This window comes from Papio anubis, chromosome 4 (genome assembly GCF_008728515.1).
Source record: "Papio anubis isolate 15944 chromosome 4, Panubis1.0, whole genome shotgun sequence".
Lineage (NCBI taxonomy): Eukaryota > Metazoa > Chordata > Mammalia > Primates > Cercopithecidae > Papio > Papio anubis.
In genome coordinates this window covers 168,598,814-168,614,519 of record NC_044979.1, presented here as the reverse complement: position 1 = coordinate 168,614,519, position 15,706 = coordinate 168,598,814, and the positions used below count along the sequence as shown (strand labels likewise).

At 48.9% G+C, this 15,706-nt stretch overlaps 1 long non-coding RNA gene across 2 annotated transcripts in view; it reads right to left on the bottom strand.

The window, feature by feature from the left end:
* Positions 1 to 6,214: 6,214 nt before the first annotated feature.
* LOC116274604 overlaps positions 6,215 to 15,706 on the bottom strand; it is a 28,445-nt gene continuing 18,953 nt past the window's right edge. The window contains exons 3-4 of one of the 2 annotated variants that reach the window (XR_004183375.1): positions 12,108 to 12,240; positions 6,215 to 6,296 (exon numbers count right to left, since the gene is read on the bottom strand). This is a non-coding gene — a long non-coding RNA (uncharacterized LOC116274604). The remainder of the gene's footprint in view (positions 6,297 to 12,107; positions 12,241 to 15,706) is intronic. The other variant, XR_004183376.1, reaches the window with a different exon arrangement.

Genomic DNA, 15,706 nt, shown 5'->3' with positions numbered 1-15,706 from the left:
CTGGGAGGCGGTGGGGGCGGCCAAGGACGCCCTTCAGGAACGCCCCGGGGTGGGCCCGTCGGCAGGCCGCCCCTCCCAGCGGACCTGCGCTTGGGGAGCCGATGGTGGGGCCCTGGCCCGCGCCCTACCCCTTTAAACCCGGCTTGGGAACCTGCGGGGCAGCGGGCGGCGGGGCGCAGCCAATGGAGGCGCGAGGCCGGGCGCAGCCGCGTGTTCATTGGCTGCTTGCGCCGGGGCCGCGCGGAGGTGCGGCTGGCACCGCTCTAGGAGGTTATTGTGAGCGCCTGCGCCAGCGGCGCGGGACAGGCCCACTGAGTGGAGTAAGGGCGCCTTTTCAGGCAAGCGGGGCTGTTGAAGGAGGACTGGTCGCACTGGTCAGGCTGCAACTCACGTGCCTTCCTCCAGCAACTGTCTACTCAAAAACGACCTCCCCCATACTTTTTGTTTTTAAACTGTGATCACCTATTCATAACATAAAATTTACCATCTTGTTTTTAGACTACTGTTTAGTAATGTTATATACGTTAGTGTGCACATTAAATTGATTTAAATTAAATTCACATTGTTGTACAACCAATCTCCAGAACTCTTTTCAACTTGCAACCCTGAAACTCCACCCATTAAACAACTCCCCACTTCCCCTCCCCCAGCTCCTGGAATTCACCCTTCTTTTGTGTCTCTATGAATTTGTTTTACTCTAGGTCCCTCATATAAGTAGAATCATACAGTACTTGTCTTTTAGTGACTGGCTTCTTTCACTTAGCATACTGTCTTTGAGGTTTATCCATGTCGTAGCATGCATCAGAAGTTTCTTCCTTTTCAAGGCTGAATAATATTCCAGTATATGGATATACCACATTTTGTTCATCCATTCATTCGTGGATGGACATTTGGGGAGCTTTTGGATGTTGTGAATTATGCTGCTATGAACATGAGTGTATCATTTTTTTTTTCCTTAAAATACATAATTTCCTGCCAGGTTCAGGTTGCTAAATTTCTGGACTAAATGACAAGTATCGTTAGGATGGTTCCTCCCTGCCACTCCCAACCTCCTTCCCCATCCCTCTGATCGAAAGGTCTTTAGGGACAAAGGAGCCTTTGGGTCGGGTTTCTTTCCTTCCCAAAAGGGATGGTCTATCAGCAACGTGACATTTGCTTAAGCAAAAGTCACTCGGAAATTGGCCTCTTATTAGAAACAAAACAAAACACCCACATAGTCCTATCGGTTGAGGGTGGGAATGAATCATTTTATTTGCCAAATAAAAGAGCATTACTTGGTGTCTATGGGCATTTTCTACCCCCCGCACCAGTGCGTGCTGCCACAACTTGTCAATGTCCTGGGGAAGAGGGCATTTTGGCATCTAAACCTCTATCATCCAATATGCCTATTTAAATGTAAATGAATGAAAATAAAATGAAGTTAAAAATTGAGTTATCCAGTTGCACTAGCATTACTTCAAGTGCGTAGTCCTCACAGGTGCTAGTGACTGTCTACTGAACAGCACAGATACAGAACATTTCCATCTTCACAGAAAATTCTACTGGAGAGCACTAATCTAGAGTATGACAGAAGGAAAATGAGCCTCCTCCACCATGGGGCTCTTTGGTGTGAGAAGAGAGATGCGATTGAAGGGCCTGTCCATTCCCAACAGGGGAGCTCATCTCTGCTCTAGGAGCTGGTGCCTGTGCTTGCTGGTTTCAGGGCTGCCTTGTTCTGGTTTTCTTCCACCAATATTTGCCATATGGGTTCACTCTGATCTTTGCTTCTGACCCCCAGCTCTGCATGTAGCATCCTGTTTATGCCTGAGGTTTAGCTCCAACCTTGCTTTCTTCTGGAAGCCTTGGTCATTTCTCCTCTTCCTCCTTTCATGACTCTTGGCAAACCATTGATAGGATTTCTTCATAGCCTAGATTGTGTTATGTGGATACCATCTCTGCATTTGGCTATGATTTTTTTACAGTAGGGACCACCTGCTTATTTCTGCATCCTCCTGAAGCCTACCATAGTGCTTGGCACTTACTGTGTGTCCTGGAGGTCTCTAAGGATGGTCTGAAATCTCCATTAGCTCAGAGTCTCATCCCTTAAACGCACAAACTCCTGACAATGCTCTAACCCAAGCATTTTCCTAAAGATTTTATAGAGAGACAAGGAACCTGGTAGGGCCTCCTGCCTCTCAGGGGGGCCTGGCCTGACATGGACATGGCACTGGGGGCCCCGCTTTGGGAGAGAGAGGGAAGCCTTGGCAGGAAGGAGCTGAGTGCTTAAGCAGAACCATACTAAGCAGGAAGGAGAGAGAGAGACCAAGGGAATAGTCTTGAATGTTTCAAGCAATTAAGTTTAACGCCTCACTGATCATTTCGCCTTTGGTTAAGCAACTTGCTTTCAAGTCATTTTTACAGACACTTTCACGTTTGGTTCTCACGGGGCCCCTGTGAGTTGGGCATTTTTGATCCCTTGCTGTCCATGATATGACTGAGGCTCCCAGAAGGCAATTGATTGCTCTGTGCCTTCAGACAGGACAGGCAGAGCTGCCCCACCAAGGACTGGCTCCCTGAATTCCCTCCAACAGAACCAGGCTTCCAAGAAGCCCAGGAGGGGGCCATGATGGGGTGGGTTGGGGACTGGGTGTAAGGATGGAGGCCAGACTAGACCGCGCCAATATTGATGAGTTGGTGGGTTCCAGCCATGTTCCCCAAGAGAGTGTCCCCAGAATCCTGCCACCATAAACCCTGCTCCAGCCTCTCTGGCAATGCCCACCCTCTCTTTCAGGACCCTCTGTCCTGTAGCTGAGATGCCAGATTGGGGCCCTGGTGACCTCCTCCTCTGGCTTCCTCCCCTGCACACAGCCTAGGTGGGGCCCCTAGGATCTTACCCTGCCAGCAGGAAGAGGAAGTGAATGGGGAAGATAAAATCTAAAGCCTTGGCCAGAGTTGCCTAACTTGTACCCTCCCCATTTCCCACCCACAGGAAGGGGCACCCAGGAATCAAAGAGGTGGAAACACACACATGCTGCTTTCCCCCCCCAGAAGCACCCCTCTTTCCTGTGGGTGTCCCTGAGGGTTTTCTTTAGACCTAAGTCTCACCTCATCTCCTCCTTGGAAAACTTATCTCTCCCCCAGCCAAGGATACTGTCAACTGGATATGCTGTGTATTTCAGTGCCTTGGTAGAGGGCCCCAGAAGAGGGTTCTGGGTGGCCATCCAGCTCCAGCCTGGGCACGGGATTTGGGGCTGGTTGGAGCTGGTGACTTGGATGGTCCCTTGTGCCAGGCTGAAGCAGCGGCATGCAAAGCGTGACAGCTGGCAAGGGCCAGCCAGTTACTGTGGCCGCTGGCACGGGCCCCAGGGGCTGTCTCAAGGGGAGGCAGCTGCTGTGGCCTCCCACATTGAGGACATGCTTGAGGAGCAACTTGTGTCCACCATAACAACCGCTCTTGTCTTTGCCTAAAGGGGGTTGTGATGTGTGTGTTGGTGATTCCTTTCACTTTGCAGAGGTGTGTGCCTCAGATTTCCTTTTCCTTGTGTAGAAACCTAGTGTCTCCTGTCCATTCCCCCGTCCCTGCCACCTACTCTTGCTTTGGGTCAAGAAGCTTGGACCTTGGAAATGGCAGACTGGGGACTCAAAGCCTCTGTGATATGTGAGTGTGTTTCACATGTAGCACCATCCCTCTCCTCTGTAAGAACGGAGATCAGGTGTACTGCTGCGAAGCCCCCTGTTGTCCTGTGCGAAACTGTCCTCTTGCAGAAAGCCAGCAGAATGTAAACAGTTGGTTGCTAAAATATGCTGCTTAGCTGGCTAGAGCTTAGACCTCTAATGGAATAATGAAGTTCACTTTTTAAAGTGCTACTTACTTCTAAGAAGGTCAATATTCTCTGGAAAGTTTAAATTACCCAGTAGGTGTTGATATTCACACTGTCTCTAGGAGAAGTGGCGGCCTTGTCCATTGTTTGCCCTGTATCAGGTCCCCCCATCCCATCCAAGTATAACTCTTCCTGGAACACAAAAGTCAGGGAAGGAGCTGCAGAGAGAGTAGCCCTTACCTTTGTTCTAGATTTCTCCTTTCTGGGTAGAGGAGAGTAGTAATAGAGAGGAAATGGGGAAGAGTAGATGGATTATGCTTTGGTAGTTTTTGTTGGATAGGGAGGACTCCTTAGGGAAGCTTGATCCCATCTCATCTGGGACCAGCTCGCCAGAGTCTCAGTCACACTTAGAAACAGTTCAGGTTAAATAAAGATTCCTGCTGGGAAAATGTGAAAGAAAATGAGTTTTGTTCACTTTGACAGAGAATACAAGTTAAACAAGTTGTTGTAAACTGACACAATGTTTATTGTTACTTACAATGTTGCGTAGTTGTTGTGTACAATGCAATATATTGTCACAGTTGTCTTTATTTCCAATGTGGAAGGGCATAGGCAGTAATACAGTGTTCTTGGTTCTGATGACAGCACTCAAGATTATCAAATGTCATGGGTTGTGTTTTGCAAATATTATAAGAAGGTTTATTTTATTTTTAATAAATGGCATTTTAGCTTAATAAAGTTTACTACTTAAGGTTATTTCTGAGCCTAAATTTGTCCTGCGATATGTGTGTGTGTGTGTGTGTGTGTGTGTGTAAAAGTTAAGAAAAAATAGGAAAAGAAATTACCAACTGTGTATTTTGGGGGGGGTTCCTTTTAATTAAAAGGTTTTGTTTGTTTGTTTGTTTGTTTTTCCTGAGACAGAATCTCACTGTGTCACCCAGGCTGGAGTGCAGTGGCGCATTCTCACTCACTGCAACCTCCGCCTCCCAGGTTCAAACGATTCTTGTGCCTCAGCCTTCCAAGTAGCTGGGATTACAGGTATGTGCCACCACGCCCAGCTAATTTTTTGTATTTTTAGTAGAAACAGGGTTTCACCACGTTGGCCAGGCTGGTCTGGAACTCCTGACCTGAAGTGATCCACCCGTCTTGGCCTCCCAGAGTGCTGATATTACAGGCGTGAGCTACCACTCTCAGCCTAATTAAAAATCTTGATCTAGCTTTCATAGCTCAAACAGATGGGCACGGCCTCTCTCCCCACACGACATATACGCACCCAGAGTGACCTAACAAATGTAGACATCTACATTGATTCTGTGAGCACCAAACAATAAAATTCTATACATTGCTAATAAACATGCATTTTAATATCTCTGACTGTATATGTGAAAAGAACTATTCTTTATAAGAAGTTTCACATAATTATCGTGAAATGCATTCTAAAAGAGAAGTGCATCCTTTGTTTTATAGATGTTCAGAGAGAGTTTCTGCCACATCAAAACTTGAAAGCAGGTTGGTGGATGTGAGACAGAGAGATGGAACGTAACTGACAGAGGTTCGCAGAGGGAGTGTGATAAGAATAACCGTGCATGAAGATATGGATATTAGCACATGCTACTTGGAGTCTGTAGAGTTGGTTTGGGGCAAAACAAAAATATCCTCTGAGCCTCCCTGAAGGTAGTAGCTGAAGCCAAATGTTTCCAAGGCTTACACTGATACAATAAAAAGAGACAATTTGCTTGGAAGGCTGTGGCTAATTTATAACACAATGTCCAATGTCATGGTTAGTTTTGTTGCAAAAATTTGGCAGTTTAACCCAGAGTCTCAGGCAGCCTGAAAAGATGCGAGCGGTTCTGGCTGCAGCATCTCTGGCTTGCTGGATGTTCCGAATGGTTCAAACAAGCCCTTTCATAGAGACGCGGGGCCAAGTGCGCTCAAAGGAATGAGGGAAACAAAGGTGGCTCTGAAGTCATTTCCCCGCACTGGGTCCAGCCATCCGGTTTCACTCCTTCCCCATTGAACCGGCAGAATGCAACAGGAAGAGCGGGGATGAAAGAGAACAAACAGGCCGATGTGTTTGGGGAGAGAATGGAGGGAGGCCGGGGCGCTGAGCTGCTAAACTTTTTCATTCTACGTTTTCAGAAAGGAGTGAATGATGAATTATAGAAACCTGAAAGGTAATAAAATATGGGTCACTGAAGCGCTGAGGCCAAGTTCCTAAAACACCTGCAGAGGCAGAAGGTTCTGGAAGTCAGTGCAGCCCCACAGTCGCCCGGGCAGACACCCTGCCCGAGACACAGAAGGGGACTGTTCACAAGCTCACCTGTTGTTTTCCCGTTGGCTCCCGGTCCTTCCCCGTCTGTAAGAGCTGACGGCTGGATCTGACTCCAGATTAGACCACCAGGGGAAAAAGAAAGGCCGTGTGAAGACTTCCCAGGGTGCAGTTAAGGAGACCGGAGCTCCAAGGCCACCGCCTTTTTCTCTCGGAGGCGCTCTGACCTGGAAATATTAACTCAGTGGTGAGGACTATCCAAGTTAAACATGCAAATCGTCTTCCCTACAATATTCTAAGGCTTTTCTGCTCAAAGACATGGCCTATTTATGTCTTACAAAGAAGAGTCCTGATCCTCAGATTGGGGATAAGAACAGCTATACTCATCTGAACCTCAATTTCCTCATCTCTAGAATGGGAGTAATAATATTTATCTCCTAGGGTTGTTGCAAAGTTGAGAAGGAAATGTAAGAGACGGCCAGGTGCAGTGGCTCACCCCTGTAATCCTAGCACTTTGGGAGGCCAAGGTGGGTGGATTGCTTGAGGTCAGGGGTTCGAGATCAGCCTGGGCAACATGGCGAAAACCCATCTCTAGGAAAAATACAAAAATCAGCCAGGTGTGGTGGCGTGCACCTGTTGCCCCAGCTACTTGAAAGGCTGGGGTGGGAAAATTGCTGGAACCCGGGAGGCTGAGGATGCAGTGAGCCATGATCATACCACTACACTCCAGCCTGGGCAACAGAGTGAGACCCTGTCTAAGAGAGAGAAACAGAGAGAGAGAGAGAGATAGAGAGAGAGAGAGAGAAAGAGGAAAAGAAAGAAATGTAAGTGAGATGTCCCACCCAGAGCCTGGCACATAGCAGTATCTCAGTAAAATGATTAATAGTAGCTAATGTTTATTGAGTACTTGCAATATGCCAGGCACTATAGCTAATACAACCTCTGAACCTGACTCCCCCCACATATTAGAGTGCAGGCTCTGTGGTGAGACCCTTGGGGCTCCAACTGAGCCCTGTCACTTACTTCATTCATGGTTTCCATTCAGACTAACGCAGCATCCCAGCTCTGTTTGTGTAAGTGTGTGCCTTCTCTGCATCCAGCATATGCGGTTTCCAGACCCTTCTGTCCCTGGGCTCACTGAATACCCAAGATGTTCCACTCATATGACCCTGTTTCAGGGATGCTGTCCTGGACACTAAGCCAAAATCCAGCAAAAACTTGCTAAAGAAATTGTAGCTGGACACATTGGCTCACACCTGTAATCCCAGCACTTTGGGGGGCCAAGGCAGGCAGATCACCTGAGGTCAGGAGTTCAAGACCAGCCTGGCCAACATGGTGAAACCCCATCTCTACTAAAAATACAAAATTAGCTGGGCATGGTGATGGGCACCTGTAATCCTAGTTACTCAGGAGGCTGAGGAAAGAGAATCGCTTGAGCCTGGGAGGTGGAGGTTGCAGTGAGCCGAGATCACACCATTGCACTCCAGCCTGGGCAACAGGAGTGAAACTCCTTCAAAAAAAAAAGAAAGGAAGGAAGGAAGGAAGGAAAGAAGGAAGGAAGGAAGGAAGGAAGGAAGGAAGGAAGGAAGGAAGGAAGGAAAAAAAGGAAGGAAAGGAAGGAAAGAAAGGAAAAAAAATTGTAGAGATGGGAGCTCAGTGTGCTCTTAGACACCCTTGGAGAGAGAAAGCTGTCATGCCAGCTTCGAGGCCAGGCTACCTGCGTTAGAATCCTGGCTGCCTTACTTATTAACCGTGTGACTTGGGAAAAGATGCTTACCTGTCAGTACCTCAGTTTCCTCTATCTGCAGAACAAGAATGAAAATCGAATTTATCTCCTAGGAGGGTGAGGTGGTATCTGTAAGGCACTGAGAACGTGAGGACAGCGTTAGCTGTCATTATCATTTTACCGAGCCTTGTTATGAGTTGACTGTGTCCCCCAAATTCATGTTGAAGTCTTAACCCCCAGTCCCTCAGAATGTGACCTTACTTGGAAATAGGGTCATTGCGGAGGTAATTAGTTAAGATGAGGTCACTAGGGTAGGCTTCTAATGCAACATGACTGGTGTCCTTATAAAAGGGAGAAATTGAACACAGACACTCACACAGTGAGAACTTCATGTGAAGATGAAGGCAGAGATTGGGGTGACACTGAGATCAGGGTGACCTTGCAAGACAAAGAAGCTCAAAGATCGCCAGCAAACTCCAGACACTGAGGAGGGCCTGGAGCAGATAGTCTCTCACAGCCTCAGAGGAAACCACCCTGCCGACCCCTTGACCTTGGACTTCTGGCCTCCAGAACTGGGAGGCAGGACATTTCTGTTGTTTAAGCCACGCAGTCCGTGGCACTTTGTTGATGTCAGCCCTGGCAAATAGATACAGCCTCTGAGCCTCACTCCTCCTATGTGTTAGAGCACAGGTCTGCAGTGAGTCCCCCAGGGCTCTAACTTAGCCCTGCCACTTCCAAGTTTATGAACTTGGGTGAGTGACTCAACTTCCATGTGCCTGAGTTAATTCACCTGTAAATGAAGCTCATAATGACACCCAACTCACAAGAGATTTTTAAAGCAAGGATCTGATGTGTATGTGGCTCACCATCATGTTCACTGTTCTGTGTAGCTTATTTTGGTGATTTCTGGGGACCTGGAGTCTGAAGGCAGAACTCTGCTCTAGGTTAGATTACCTGGGGATCTTGTTCAAGTGCAGACTCTCTTTCAGTGGGTTTGAGTGGGGGTTGAGATTCTGTTTTTCTTTTCTTTTTTCTCTTTTAGAGATGGGGTCTTGCTGTGTTGCCCAGCTGGGAGTGTCGTGACTATTCATAGATGTGTTCATAGCTCACTGCAGCCTCAAACTCCTAGGCCCAAGTGATCATCCTGCCTCAGCCTCCTGAATAGCTGGGACAAGGGGTGAACAACAAGACACCTGGGATATTTTTAATAAGCTCGCAGATGAAGCTGATGCCGGTCAGAGGACCACACTTCAAGTAGTGAATAGTGAGGGCCAAGATGACCTAAGCAGGTCCCATCAGGGATCATGAGACTGAATTTGAATTTTACAAGAAACCTTCTTTCCATATCCATGTCACTTAGGCACATGAATATTTGATGAAGTGCCCAGCCATGCTTAAGGAAACAGCAAAGTCGGCTTTGGAGAAAACAATGAGGAAACAAGTAGGGGTGGATGTCCTGCCTTTCGGGAGGGCTGCTCATTGGTGATGGGGACAGATTCAGAAGAGCCTGAGACCTCGGATCGGTCCTGCCCCTGGGAGAGGAGGTGGATGGATGACATGTGGTGGGTGTGTGATCACCTGGAATGGGGCAGGGTGAAGAAGCGATGTGCCTGGAACATGGGCCAAGCTGATTCTTCTGTCTGACCTTGGCTCCAACTGTTCCTTCTGCCTGAAGCCTCCCTCCAGGTCTTCTCAATGTTGAGGTCTTAGTGAAAATGTGAGCCCCCAAAGAGACCTTCTCAGACCACCCAACCCAATGGCCGGCCACCCTCCCAGTCAGTTACTCTGTGGCCACTCCTCTCTGCTTTATTTTCCTCTTGGCACTCAGCAGCAGCTAAAGTCACCTCAGCACCTACTTGCCTACTTGTTTGTATGTGACTGTTCCTCCCACTCTAGAGGCTTCCATGAAAGCCCCGTTCTCAGCTGGATCCCCGGTGCTTGGACAGAGTTGGTCCCCGAGTAGCTGCTTAATAAGGACTTGGATGAATGAGTGAAGAGGAAGAATCTAGATTGACTGATCAAAGACCTCTGACCCATTCAGGGGACTTCGGTCAGTCATCTGCTGTGGTGCAGAGCCCTGTTCCAGGCCCTTGGAGAAAGTGTGGGCTCCCTGCCTTCTAATCATTTGTAATCTGTTTGGGGATATGAAGGATGCCTAGGTGAACATCTGCCTAGCAATATCAGGTTACCACGAAAGGCCAAACAGTGGTATGGATGAGGGGTGAAGCCTGTGTGTTAGTTCCTTGGGGAGGGGCGGGGGTGGGGGTGCAGGGGTCATCGGAGCTGCTGTAGACCTGAGAACACATATGCACTAGTAGATCTTATTAAAATGCAAAGTCTGGAGTCTGGTTCAGTGGGTAGGGGTGGAGCCCAAGGTTCTTCATTTTGATAAAGTACCCGGGTGGTACTGATGCTTTGGTCCGAGGACCACAGTTTGGAGGACAGCAAGGCTTTACTTTTGAGAGCTGGGTGAAGGAGAGGTTGTTGGCAGCTGAAGTGTCTTGGAAGGGGTTTGATAAGCAGAAGGAATGGGTGGGTTGGGGGGTCGAGAAACGGACAGGCAGAGAGGCGGAGTCACGAGACCATTATGTATGGAATAGAGAACGGGAACAGGATGGAAGGACAAGCAAGGTGGTTGGGGGAAAGGAAGGGGTAAAATAGGGAAAATTCCCCAGCCACAGCCACTGTGATCTACACCCTCCCTGCAGTCTTCTGTTTTTAATAGCAGTTTCTAGAAGGATTGAGACACTGGTGCATTGCCTTCCTCTGGTCTGTCAATCAGTCAGAACGTGTTTTCAGAAATGTTGCAACCTGAGATTGCCCAACAGGTGTTGGGCAGGGGCAGAGCTAGCAAAAGAGGCTGCTTTGAAGTCCAGGTTTGCAGGTGCATGCTCTGCACAGAGGTCTGTGGTCACCTCTAACCAGCTGTGATGGAGATGCTTCCTGCAGAGGAATAGCCCCACACTTATTTTTTGCAAACCACCTTCACATCTGTTATCTCATTTTAGCCTTACGGAACTCCTATGGGGTTGGGCAGACAACTGTTTGTTTTGCAGATGAGGAAGCTGAGGCCAGTCCAGTAACACTTGATGCAGGGCCTTGGCTAAGACAGACAGGAAAGAATTGTTCTCTGAGTCTCTTACACTGTGCCTCTTGCCTCGGTGCTCATACATGTTAACATATACAGCAGGATTGGACACCCGCAGTTCTTTGATCAGAAAAACCTTCCCAGGAAGTTTGCAGAATGATGATCTCTTGATCACTAGAATTTTCTTGCCAGGATGGGATGCAGTCCAGCCTCATGGTGCTAGAATATTCTAGAATCTCCCCTGGGTGGGCTTGGCCTCCCATCAACTCCCTGCTGATGGGAGGGAAAGCGGTGCAGCTGTGGCAACTGGCACTGCTTCCCACATTGCATGGAGACTAAGGTCAGAGTCAATTTCATGCTCCTTCCTCCCCTATTATGACCTTCATTATCCTGGCGCATGGCAGCTGCTTGTCTCCAAATGAGGAGACAGGAAGTATTATATCACTATTAATAACATTTAAGAAGAGCAATAACACCATTATTAACTCCCGTGATTCTTCCCAATTTGAGTGGTGGATGCTTTTAAGTTCTGCGGAGCGTTTAGGGCAAGTTTTCCTTTGCTTTACCAGACCAGGGACTTGCCTGCATTGTTGGACTCTTGCCAACAGAGCAGGATTCATGTGCCCTGTATCAAAGGGAAGAACTGAGGTAGCTGTCACTCTTCAGGTCTAAAATTCTGCAGTGCTGAGAGTATCAGAAATCAGTATTAGCCTGGATCAAAACCGTGTCTCTGCCAAGGACAAGAGATTCCTGGTGCCCCCTGCCCTGGGCTGGGTTCCAGCTGGCTGGGTCACCCATCACTGGCTGCTCCTTGGTTTCGTCTGTTTCAGGCCCTCCCTGCTCTGAGCTGGTGGAACCCAGTGGGGCACAGGGGGATGGCTGCTGCTGGAGAGGCTCGCTGGGATGCTCTCGGGATACAGCTTTTTTGTCACTCCCCAGCCCCGCCTTTATGCCGCCTCTCAGCCCATCTGCAGTAGTGTGGGTTCAGGATACCTTCATGGGCCTCTGGAGGTTTGCACTGTAAACAACACACTCAACAGACAACCCCAGCTCCCCATTTACTTCTCTCCAGCATCCACTACCCATGTTAAGTTTTGCTTTTTCCACCCTTTTGCCTTTCCAATCTCTCTGGCTCCTCCCTGTGTTATTACGCATATTAATTCAGCACAATCCTGGCCCCAGCCCCCAGACCCATCCCCCTGCCCACCAGCTAACAGAACTCACCCTCTTCCGAAGACACATGTTTAACTTAGCGTACTCTTGCGACTCATCGTTCTCTTCCAGTCAAAAGCAGTGCTTTTTCTAGGAGGACTTCTGGTGAATGACTTCTCTATGTCTTATTAATCGTAGACGCTGACTACAGCCCAGAGAAAGGGAGGCATCGTGAGCTGACGACAGCCCACATTGTGCCCACTCTGTTGGCTCTTCAGCTGTTCACATCAAGCCTCCTTCCCCGGCCTCCCCCAGCACTGTACTGCAGACGGGTTCTCCACCCTGGCCAAGAACTCCTGGGCAGGCCTCTGAGCCCACCTATTTCCCACACTGCTCCCTGTTCTTACCCTCCCTGCTGTCTTGCTCTGGAAGCCATATGGATGTTGCAAATATCCCCGATGCTGAGGCTACACCTTGGCTGCATGTCTGTGGGAGACTGTGTGCCAAGTGGGGAAAGGACTGATCATCCAGATTACGGCCTGATAGTGCATGCCTGGTGCCTCCTGTTCTCTGTGGTCATGGATGGAATCAGAGCTGCCCCTGAATGCTCCGACTCAGCCACCTGCCCTGGGCCTGGACTGCAGAGACCCCACTCGGGCCCTCACTGGCTGTGCCTCTTTCCATGGCTGAGGAGTATTCAGGACCATGGGGACCGGTCCACCCAGAGCTTGCCCCCATCCTGTGCACGTGCACGAGGCCTGCAGCACAAGACTAGGGGTGCGGAGAGGAGAGGGATGGGATACGGGCCATGGGGACTTATTTCTCTTCTTTCTCCTGCGTCTCACAATATTCAGAGTAGCCTCATTTGACCCTTCAGTTTTTCCTTTCTTCTGGATAAATGACCAATATCCAAGCTTCCCCTAATATACATAGGAGGAGACCACCCTGGCTTCAACTCCAAACAAAATGTAAATCAGGCAGGTTGTCTGTTCTCTCTTGAAAGCGTTTGTAGCTTTCTAACACACTGAGAATTAAATCCAAGGGCCCAAAAGGTTCTACCCAACCTGACCCCTGAGCTTTTGGGTTTTTGGAAGCAGTGGCCGTATTAGAAGTCAGATGGTCTTGCTTGGGGCTACATTGAGAGAGAGACAGAGAGAGAGAGAGAGAGAGAGAGGCCTTGAGACTGCACAGGGGTGGGGTGGGGGGAGGGTCTGTCTGCTTCTCAGACTCCCTGTCCTGCCCCTTCTCCATCCCTGCTCCCAGCCCCAGCACTGCAGTTACGTTGCTCCAACTGCACAGGCCGCATGGACCTTTCTGCATCACCCCAGCCTCGCTCCTGCCTCTGCACCATTGCTCTTGCAGTTTTCTGTCCTTGGACCACCTGTCCTGCAGGGCCTCAGGGTATTCACACTTCTCCAGGTTTCTCCTCCAAAGTCATCTTATCTGAGCTGCCTTCCCTGCCCCAGTATCCATGTAGTAACCATCCTTTTCCCCTGTAAGCTTTGCTTTCTTTCCAGCCTCAAATTATATTGTAAATATTCTTGTCCCCAGGGCCTAGGACTGTGCCTGGAACATATAAAATCCAGGATAAGTACTTGTTGAATGAATGAAAATCCAGCCATCAGGAGTTATTAATTACCTTCAGACTGTTTGGCTGCGTAAAGAGAAATCTCTGCCACACATCTTCATTTTTTATTTTCCATAGAGATGGGAGTCTCACTATGTTGCCCAGGCTAGTCTCAAACTCCTGGCCTCAAGCGATCCTCCAGCCTTGGCCTCCCAAAGTGCTAGGATTATAGGCATGAGCCACCATGCTTGGCCAACCACACGTCTTTTACAGAGGCATCGGTGGCCTTGGGGAAACAAAACGTCCACAGTGGACATAACAGACTCCAATACCCCGCCCCACACTTCCTGTTTATCTTTCCCATTTGAGGGGAATCCTGTCCACCACTGTCCTTTTGGGGTTACTGCACAGCCTCAGACAGACAGTGCTCATGTGCAGCCATCCTCCATTTATCACCAGATGCCAAATCCCGAGGGAGCTCAACTCCAGCCTGCTGTACAAAGGTGGTCAGATCCTCCGTTCTCCTCTACTAGATATGCATAAGTCCCCACTCAGAGTCCGTGGAGACCAGGCAGCCTCTGGTTTCTCATGTTGGACTTCCCCCTGAGGCTGTTATCAGCCTTGAGCAATTGCTTACATACTGCAAACTGCTTTTGTTCACATTTGCACAGGGAGAAGTTTCCATCCGTGGCTAGATGGTGCCATCCATGTTCATCCACTGCCAGTGCTCTCAGATGGCTGAGAATTATGGTCCCGGGGGGAATGGGGGGAATGGCAGACCCAGCCTCTCCTGTGCTGTCCTGAGGGGAGCACCACTCGAAGATGTGCTGTCCTGAGGGGAGCACCAGTCGATGTGCTGTCCTCAGGGGAGCATCACTCGAAGATGTGCTGTCCTGAGGGGAGCACCACTCGAAGATGGAGACTGATCCGTTCAGCCCTTGCAGGGGCGGAAGGTGGAAAGAGTGAGCTCCTAAGGTAACTGGCTTCCAAGGATAGCCCCCACTGCAGCACGCCTCCAGCACCCATGCTGATGTGTCATTCCCTTCCAAATTAAATCCGGGCTGGCTGCATGACACACATTAGTCAACAGAATGCAATGGAAGTGAAGTTATGCCTGTTCTGAGCCTAAACCTTAAGGAAGTCTGGCAGCCTTCACTTTTGTGTTTTTGGAAGCCAGTTGCCATTTTAGAAGCTCAGCCAGTGGGGCCACATGGAGAGAGGGAGAGATGCCCTGAGTCTGCATGGAGAGAGAGGAAAGGAACCCAAGACCTCAGACCTTAACCCAAGGCCTTGTGAGCCCACCACCGAGCAGATCCAGCCAACCCCCTCCATTTAAGCCATCTGTGCCAATTATTAAGTGGTGACCCTGACTGAGCCTAGCTGAGGCACCAGACACGGGAGGGAAGAAGCCATCATGGACGTTCCAGCCCTGCACATGGAGCAGAGGGGAACCATCCCCATGATACCCTCTCCAGACTCCCCACCCTCAGGGTCTTGAGAAGTCATGAACTGGTGATTGTAAGTCACTAAGTTTGGAGATGGTTTGCTCTGCCACAATATAGAATTGAAACAGTCCCCAACCCTTGTATGTGCATAACTCTTGCCTGCATTTCCTAACTGTAAAAATGTTTCCATGGGTCTGACTGCCCCTGCCAACCACATACAACAAGAAGAGCTGTCTACCCCTTTGGGCATGGGAAGTGCATTTGACTAGTTGTAGCTGTATTGGACGTAGGCATATCACATGGAGGTAAACTGCTGAGGAAGCTCCTTGAATTTTTTTGTTTTTTTAAACAAACATTTGCATTTAAGCTCTATGGATATTTGAGACATCCAAGGAAGTAAAAAGTTCAAAACATTATAACTGGGGAGGTGGGAGATGGAGGACCTTCAGGTGACTCTGAAATACCCTCATGCAGGGGCATGCCCAGCTTCTATTCTTGTGTCTAAAAGATTTGTAAAGTTATTTTGTTTTCACATCAGTGAGGTTGACAGTGGCCAGTTGTCACCTTCATTAATAGTAAAGACAAAATGGCTCTGTAAATCTCTTAGACATTTGGAATATGCCTGAAAACAGTATGTGGCAGTTTTTCAAGCTTCCCTG